The sequence below is a fragment of the Microcaecilia unicolor genome, chromosome 11 (assembly GCF_901765095.1).
Source record: "Microcaecilia unicolor chromosome 11, aMicUni1.1, whole genome shotgun sequence".
NCBI classification, from domain to species: Eukaryota; Metazoa; Chordata; class Amphibia; order Gymnophiona; family Siphonopidae; genus Microcaecilia; species Microcaecilia unicolor.
Genome location: NC_044041.1, coordinates 194670565 through 194679064, shown reverse-complemented (window position 1 = coordinate 194679064; position 8500 = coordinate 194670565).

Genomic DNA, 8500 nt, shown 5'->3' with positions numbered 1-8500 from the left:
TCGCCAATTCCTGTTTAGCTCATGAGTTTGGGTGCTGCTTGTATCACAGGTGTGTGTGATGAAAAAGGCTTCCTAAGACTCTCTCACCATGTCTGAATTGTTTAATTGCACTTGAACTCAGTATAGAGAAACTGGTTCGCCTAATCTGCCTGATGGCGTTTCTACTGTAGTGTCATAGACTCCACTTGATCTTTTGCGTTTACATTGCTTTTTCACATCCAAAGTTCATCTTTGCTTATTCCAGGCTTTCTTAAATTCTGTCGCTGTTTTTGCCTCCATCAACTCTGCTGGGAGGCTGTTCCAGTTTTGGGGGGGGGGGGGGGGGAGAGGAGGAGTTGATCCACTATTTTGCTCCTGCTGTTTTGTAACTAGGGCTCGGATCTGATGCCAGTAACCTTCATTTTCAACTACCTGGGAATTTTCTTGTCTTATGTTCCCTCCCACCTTTAACATAACCAGTCTGGTCATTACAGCGGTGACCCTTGGTAGTGGCGTTCCTAGGGTGGCTGACACCCAGGGTGGATCGCCGATGCGCCCACCCCCCGGGTGCAGCGTGACCCCCCCCACCCCCGGCGAAATGACGGACACCTCCCCCCGTCAAAGTGACACCCCCCGGGTGCATTTTTACCTGCTGGGGGGGGGGTGCCGCGCGCCTATCGGCTTCGCTCGTTCCCTTGCTCCTTTTGCCCCAGAACAGGAAGTAACCCGTTCCGGGGCAGAGGGAGCAGGAAACGAGCGTTGCCGACATAAGCGCGGCGTGCACCCGGGGCGGACCGCACCCACCGCCCCCCCCCCCCCCCCTTGGTACGCCACTGGCCCTTGGTCAGAGGCCATGAACCAAGACTCCAGCTGGAACCCTGCAGTTGTGGCTCTTGAATTTACCACTAGGGGGTCTCTATTCAAAAGTAATCACAACTCCCCTCCCATACCCAAGGAAGCTGTGAAGGCCTCTTCCACTGAACCCCCAACCAGCAGCATGGGACAGGCACGTGGAATCCCTTAGAAAAAGGAGGAGCTAGTGGTTATTGAGGAAGGGCAGACTGGATGGGCCATTTGGCCCTTATCTGCCATCATGATTCCATGTTTCTAACTACTGCAGGGAAGAAGACCCAAATCAGGGATCAAACCAGGAACCTTCCACACATTCTGTAATGTTATTTCTGAATCAGTCCCTTTTGAGCCTCATGAAATCCTATTACAAAGTCACCCTTTTCATTGAAAAAAAGTTTGCAATACCTATATTTAGTTTATCCATGGGGAGGGGGGGACATTTGTTAGAATCATATTTAGATCCTTATCTGGGTTTGTGCGCTGAAATTTCTGATTGGCTTAGGATGTACGTATTGGGGAGATTATGATGTATTTTTCCAGTTCAGGTGAACAGGTGTATAAACCTCAGATTACATTAGATCTAATAACCGTGTTATAATAGCTAACCTAACTGTGAATGGAAAAATGAAATACCTCATTTACTCTAATGCTGCTATGCTTGCATAGGCTGCTGGAACCATAGTACTTTTATGTATTTGAAATGGAGCCTCTTTTGAGGAGCATTTCAGCAGTGAAGCTGTATTGGGCATTTGTAAGAGGAGCCGGGTGCTGGCATATGACATCACTTGCCCCCCCCCCCCCCCAATCAAACAGATCCTAGTTTCTGAGGCATTGTGCCAAAGGGGCAGGTCATGCCCCTTGGTCCGCAACTTCGGGATCCACTTTGGTAATCATTGTGGTTTTTATTTTGTAATGGTTTTAGCAAGGCTTGTGTATTGAAGTTCTTAGGCCTTTGCTTAGATTCCATCATGCGCTGGTTCTTAACTCTGGCCATTTTTAATGGCTATTCAGACAATATAAACTTCACCAGCAAGAGAATATCGGTATTACCTATGTTAACAATGTAAATCAAAATGTAAGAGATCATCACTCTGACACACAGTTGGTTAATAGATTGTTCTTTTCACTTTGTTTAAACGAGATTGTGTTGTATGTTTAAATCTGTTTTATTGGTAGTAATAGTAGATCAGGGGCGTATCTGTGTGGGGCCACAGGGGCCTGGGCCCCCGCAGATTTCGCCCTGGACCCCCCTACCGCTGTCAACCCTCCCCCGCCTACCACCGTCACCTACCCCCACCTAGGTCCGCTTCCTCCGGTCCGGTGCCTTTAAAAATATTACTTCAGCTGGCGGGGGACCTCCAACCCCCGCCAGCCCAGCCGAGGTCTTGTTTTTAAGAAGTTTTTCCATCCTCGTGCTATTGAAAACTGCCTGCCTGCATCCCTTCCAGTTTCGGACTGAGTCTGACGTCGCAGCACGTTGACGTCCCGCATGTGGTGGAGAAGGGTACTGAGAGGAGGGATTTATCCTGTGAACGGAGGTTACGGGCGGGAACGTAAGGGGAGATGAGGGTAGAAAGATAGTATGGGGCAGCAGACTGAGTGCATTTGTAGGTAAGAAGGAGAAGCTTGAATTGAATGCGGTATCTGATCGGAAGCCAGTGAAGTGACCTGAGGAGAGGGGTGATATGAGTATATCGGTTCTGGCGGAATATAAGACGTGCAGCAGAGTTCTGAACAGATTGAAGGGGGGATAGATGGCTAAGTGGGAGGCCGGTGAGGAGTAAGTTGCAGTAGTCCAGGCGAGAGGTAATGAGAGCGTGGACGAGAGTTCGGGTGGTGTGTTCAGAGAGGAAAGGGCAAATTTTGCTGATGTTAAAGAGGAAGAAGCGACAGGTCTTGGCTATCTGCTGGATATGCGCAGAGAAGGAGAGAGAGGAGTCAAAGATGACTCCGAGGTTGCGGGCAGATTAGACGGGGAGGATGAGGGTGTTATCAACTGAGATAGAAAGTGGAGGAAGAGGAGAAGTGGGTTTTGGTGGAAAGATGATAAGCTCGGTCTTGGACATGTTCAGTTTCAGGTGGCGGTTGGACATCCAGGCAGCAATGTCGGATAAGCAGGCCGATACCTTTGCTTGGGTCTCCGCGGTGATGTCTGGTGTGGAGAGATACAGTTGGGTGTCATCAGCATAGAGATGATACTGGAAACCATGAGATGAGATCAGGGAGCCCAGGGAAGAGGTGTAGATTGAGAAGAGAAGGGGTCCAAGGACAGATCCCTGGGGATTTAGAGGATGGTTTGGACCCCAATGTTAGTAATTTGAAATCATTTTCATTTCTTGTGACCTGGCTTTTTCAAGTGTGGGACCTACTCCTGAGAAGGGTCATACACCTGATTTTTTAGTCTCTTAACCTTTCTTATTTAGCTAGATCATTTAACTGTTTAGTTCAATTAGATTTTATGCTGCATATTTGTTTGCTAGACCGTTGTATAAACAACAATCTAAATTGATTTCTTCTAGGGGTAAGATTAATGGTGATATTTTCTGGTCTCAGATGGTTGATATGTTGACTTGTAAGCCTTCCGATCCGGTCACCCTGAAATCTCACTGGGATACTGTCTCTGTAGCTGTGTTAGATAATATTGCTCCTTTGACGATGAAAAAAAAATCGGTAAAAAAAAAATACTCTCCATGGTATACAAAGAAATTGCATATCTTAAAAAAACTAATCTTGCTGTCACCTAGAAAGATGTTGGCGTAAAAGTAAAGACTTAAAAGTCACTTTGGAAGCTTAAGTTCAGATCTTATAAATTGAAAACTGCAATTTAGTATGCCAAGGAAATAGGAACTGGTCATTTTAAATGCCAAAAAATTGTTTCAATTAGTAAGAGGTCTTATTTTCCCCCCTTCCTCAAATAGCACAATTTTAGCAGCTCAGCCACAGTCCAGCAATTGGCTGACTAATTTTCTGATAAAGTAATGCAAATTTGTGCTGATCTGGGAAAGGAGAGATGTCTGTGAATAGTCTTATATTGGTAGACACTTTTAAGTCCACTACTAATAGGTCCAACTTTAATCAACTAAAATGTTACTTTCTTCCTATAACTACTGATGAGGTCTACTCACGGTTGGAGAAATTATCACATTTTCGGTGTACACTTGATAGCTGTCCTGCCTATTTGTTTTCATCTGCACATTCTATAGTTGTGAATTGGATTGTTTCATTTCATTTGTTAATAATTTGTTGAAGTGAGGTTCATTGCCTTCTACTATGGGTCAAATTGTTTTGACACCTATATCCAAAGGAACTGGGTTGTATTTATCATTACCAGCTAACGTTTGTCTAGTTGTGAGTATTCCAAAATAGAGTCTTATGTGAGCCAAGAGTTTGCTAAATATTTGGACGTGTTTTCTTGTCTGCATCCCTCTGTTTGGATTTAGATCAGAACATAGTACTGAACTACTGGTATTAACATGTGTTGCCATATTGGGACCGACCAAAGGTCCATCAAGCCCAGCATCCTGTTTCCAACAGTAGCCAATCCAGGTTACAAGTACCTGGCAAGATCCCAAAACAGTACAATACATTTTATGCTGCTTATCCTATAAATAAGCAGTGGATTTTCCCCAAGTCCATCTTAATAATGGCTTATGGACTTTTTAGGAAGTTATCCAAACCTTTTTTTTAAACCCCGTAACTGCTTCTACCACATTCTCTGGCAGTGAATTCCAGATTTTAATTACATGTTGAGTGAAGAAATATTTTCTACAATTTGTTTTAAATTTGCTACTTTGTAGCATCATTGTGTGCCTCCTAGCCCTAGTATTTTTGGAAAGAGTAAACAAGCAATTCTAAACAGCTGAATTTAGGTAAGCAGACTATACTTCTTTACTTTGACATTTCTGCAGCTTTTGACGCAGTGGACCATACTTTACAAAAAGATTGAATGTGGGTCTTACAGGGCCGGTTTTTCATTGGTTTAAAGATTGATTTAATCAGTCGTAGTTAGTGTCCAGAAAAAAGGTTCCCTTCTTAGTTTTGGTCTCCAGGTTGTGGTCTTCTCCGTTGTCCCATTGCTTTTCAATTTTTTTATGTCCACCTTAGGACCTATTAAACTGAACGAAGATGTGCATTTATTTTCTTATGTGAACGATATACTGATGCTGGTTCCTCTTCTTTATAATCTGGATAACAGCTTTAATAGGATCCAGCACTGAGCTTTGACTAACATGTTGAAATTGAATGCCAATAAGACCAAAGCCCTTTGGTTCAAGAATTCTAAGGTAGATGTACCCAAAACTATTCTATTATTTTCTAGTAAATCTTTACCAGTAGAAGACAAATCAAGAGTCCTTGGAATTATCCTAGATTTGTCGCTCTCATAGAGCCTCAGATAAATCATCTCTGGCAAAAGTTTTTCAAACTGAGACAATTATGTTTAATTTGATCTTATTTTGATGAAACATCTATTGTCTTGCTTGTTGAGATGCTGATATTAGCTCAACTTGATTACTGTTCTGTTCTTTATTTAGGCCTATCTAGTAGGTTATTAAATCAACTTATCCAGAATACTTCAGCCCGGTTAATTTACAGGATTTGATTTGATAATGGTTCACCTTTTTTTTTTTTTTAGCAAAACTACACTGGCGCCCTGTACGGGCTTGGATATTTTTTTAAATCAGCTTCGTGTTTCAGATTTTTTATGGTCTAACTTCTAAACTAATACTCAACCTACTGATGGTTCCTTTGTTGAGGCATTCTTCTCGTTTACAGGATCAGTTGTTACTTTGCCCACCCACATCCAAATGAGTTCATTTTTTGAGAATTTTTAAATCTTTGTTTCCTTTTTCTGTGTCTCCTTTTTGGAATTTTCTATCTTTGTTCATCAAAACTGAAGTGGGATAAAGCTGTATTGGAATTGGAACATTGCTAATGCTGTGTACAGTGTCTGATGTTCTGTATTAGAGAATGACACGGTGACGGGAACAGATCTCACGGGGATGGGATGGGAACAGAGCCCGCAGGGAAGGGGTGGGGACAGGGACAAACTTTGTCTTCATCTCTGTGTCATTCTGTAATGCAGGCAATGCTATTTTGATTTTTTGGGTAAATAAGCAAAAGTGCTGGCCAAAACTGGCACAGGGGCTCCTGTGCATTCCTGCTACCAGCACATTTTCTGGGAGGACATTTTCTATTGTAGGAAGAACTGTGGCAGATGAGAGCTAGACTGAATCCTGAGATTGCATGATTTTTTTTCTAATCTGTGGATAAATAACAGTGCTTCATAGGGCATACAGACTGGTTGTATTTTGTACCCCTGGACATTTTAATAGGGTGGATTAGGGTTCTTTGGGGTAGTAGAAGTCAGCTATTGTTGGGGTTGAAAAGGGTAGATAGAGGGTGGGAGTTATTTCAGTTGCTCGTTATTTTTTTTCTATTTGTGATTTATAAACAGTTGTACATAATATTGTTCCATTTTATATTTTAATTAAAAAAAATTTTTAAATATAAAATCATAAGTGTTTGAGGCTTATGCAGATGAGGAGAGCCCATGGGGTGGGGACAGGCATAGAGAGCCTGTGGGGACAGAGAGAGACTTTGTCCCTGTGTCAGTCTGTGTTCTGTATGCATAAATGAGGTCTTTCTCAATGTGTGGAATTTGGCTGAAATGGGGTAGGACTTTTTCCCTGAAGGTTCCAAAGTCTCCTATCAGGAGAACACTGCCATTCTCAGATTTGCAAGAGGGGAAACATATTTTTGTACTACATCGTGTACTTTCTCAACTGATTCCTGTTCCTCATTAGCCTCTGTTATCCATGGATGTTGTATTTGCAGTCGTTTGTATGTGCTTTACTGAAAACAAATATCACTGTTTATTCAACAGGACTCAAAGAGGGGTTTCTCACTCTGTGTGTACTCTACAATCTGGTGTAGTCTGACTCAGACTGGCTGAGGCAGGGACTTGGGCTCAAGAGGGTACTAATGACTTTACCTGCTGCGTGCCCTAGGGAAACAGCCTACTGGCCTGGGGTTGAGGGTTTTGTCCATTCTAGTAAACTACCAAGCAAGGCTAGCTGAAAGTAAAATTAACGCTGTCAGCTCCAATAAAGACACAAGGGATGAGAGTGAGGGGCAAGTGAAACTCCCTACTAAGGCATGGTGTATAGAATGTGAAAAATGATTAAGTTGCTGGACAAAACTGCACTCAGCTGTAAGACTTAGGTATTTTGGTACAGTGGACCATGTAGCTGGTGTGTCAACATTGAAGTACCCTACACAGTATGGTGCTGCTCCAATTGCCCTTTCTTCTGTCAACACTTCTTTTCCTTTCAGAGTGACTTTAAAGGGCAGCATGCTCTCCTGTTAAATTAGTGCCCTAGGGGGTAGCCTTGCTTTCCTGTGCTTTGCAATGAGCCTGAGCAGCTGTAATCGAACGATTTCTTTTCTACAATAAGGGGAAGAGTATGTAGTCCACAATCCATATTGTCCTTTTTTTTTTTTTGGTCTGTATTGATGATTACAGTTATGATAGATCAGGTGTAAGAGCAGAGGCTTCTCTAAAATACACATTTCTATCCCAGGTATTAATGTTTTTATGCAGCTGTCTGTCAATCCATGCCATCCTTTCCTAACTAGCTCTTCATTTTAATTTTTAATGTATGGTTAAGCCTTTTTTTTTTTAATGATTGGATGATCCACACATTTAGGTAAAGAAACAAACAACAACAAAAAAAACACGATTGCTGGGGGAGAAGAAGAAATGTTTGGTTTTCTGATCATTAAAAATTTTGTATAAAAGAAAGAGCTAGTATTTTTTTTTTAATTTGTATTCCACCCCCTAATAATCACACTCAAAGCAGAGCACTGTGATTTCAGGTGCCTTCTTTAAAAGGAAGAAGTAAAACGGAATTGCTATCCGATCATTTGTTTCCCCCCGTTCTTCTTTCCAATCGGATGATGGTCGCCGGGCGGCCAAGGTAGTTAAGGGTATGCGGGGAAAAGACAGTGAGAGGAGGAGAAGGGGGAGGCGAAGTAGAGGACCGGGAAAGCAGAAAAACGCGCCCCCCCCCCCCCTCCTCCCCTCCCCAATAGGTCCGGGGCAGAAGCGCAGGTGCTGAAGGGACAGCTCCATCCACCCGGGGGCAGCCAAGCGCGAGAACGGATTAAAAAAAAAAACCCCGCTGGAGTGCCCCCCCCCCCCAAATTTCAGAATAAAGGTGCATGCATGCACCACGCTTCATCACCCTCCCCCCACCCCCACCTCTTCATTTCTAACATGTCCCCGGAGAGTCTGAGCAAACACCTCCTGCTCCGGCCGTGCAAATGCGCGCCATCCACCGGGACAGCGGCCACATGTACCGAGAAAAAGCCAAGGCGGGCTTCCACCCACGGGACCTCTCGTTTTTCTTGCACGGATTTTTGGTGCATCACACTGTGTATCCGTTTTTATATACGGGCTTTCATTATACAAGGGGGGAAAGAGGGGAGGGGAGGGGAGACGAGACCCCCCCACACCACAACCCAAGTGTGCACTGTGCACGCAAACCTCATTCTTCTCCCCGCCCCCTTCAATATTTTTTTTCCCTGCCTTCCTCCAAGCGCCCTCGGCCCCTTTAAAAAAAAAAAAAAAAAAAAAACACCGCCCACGTGACGCGCGTCGGCCAATCCC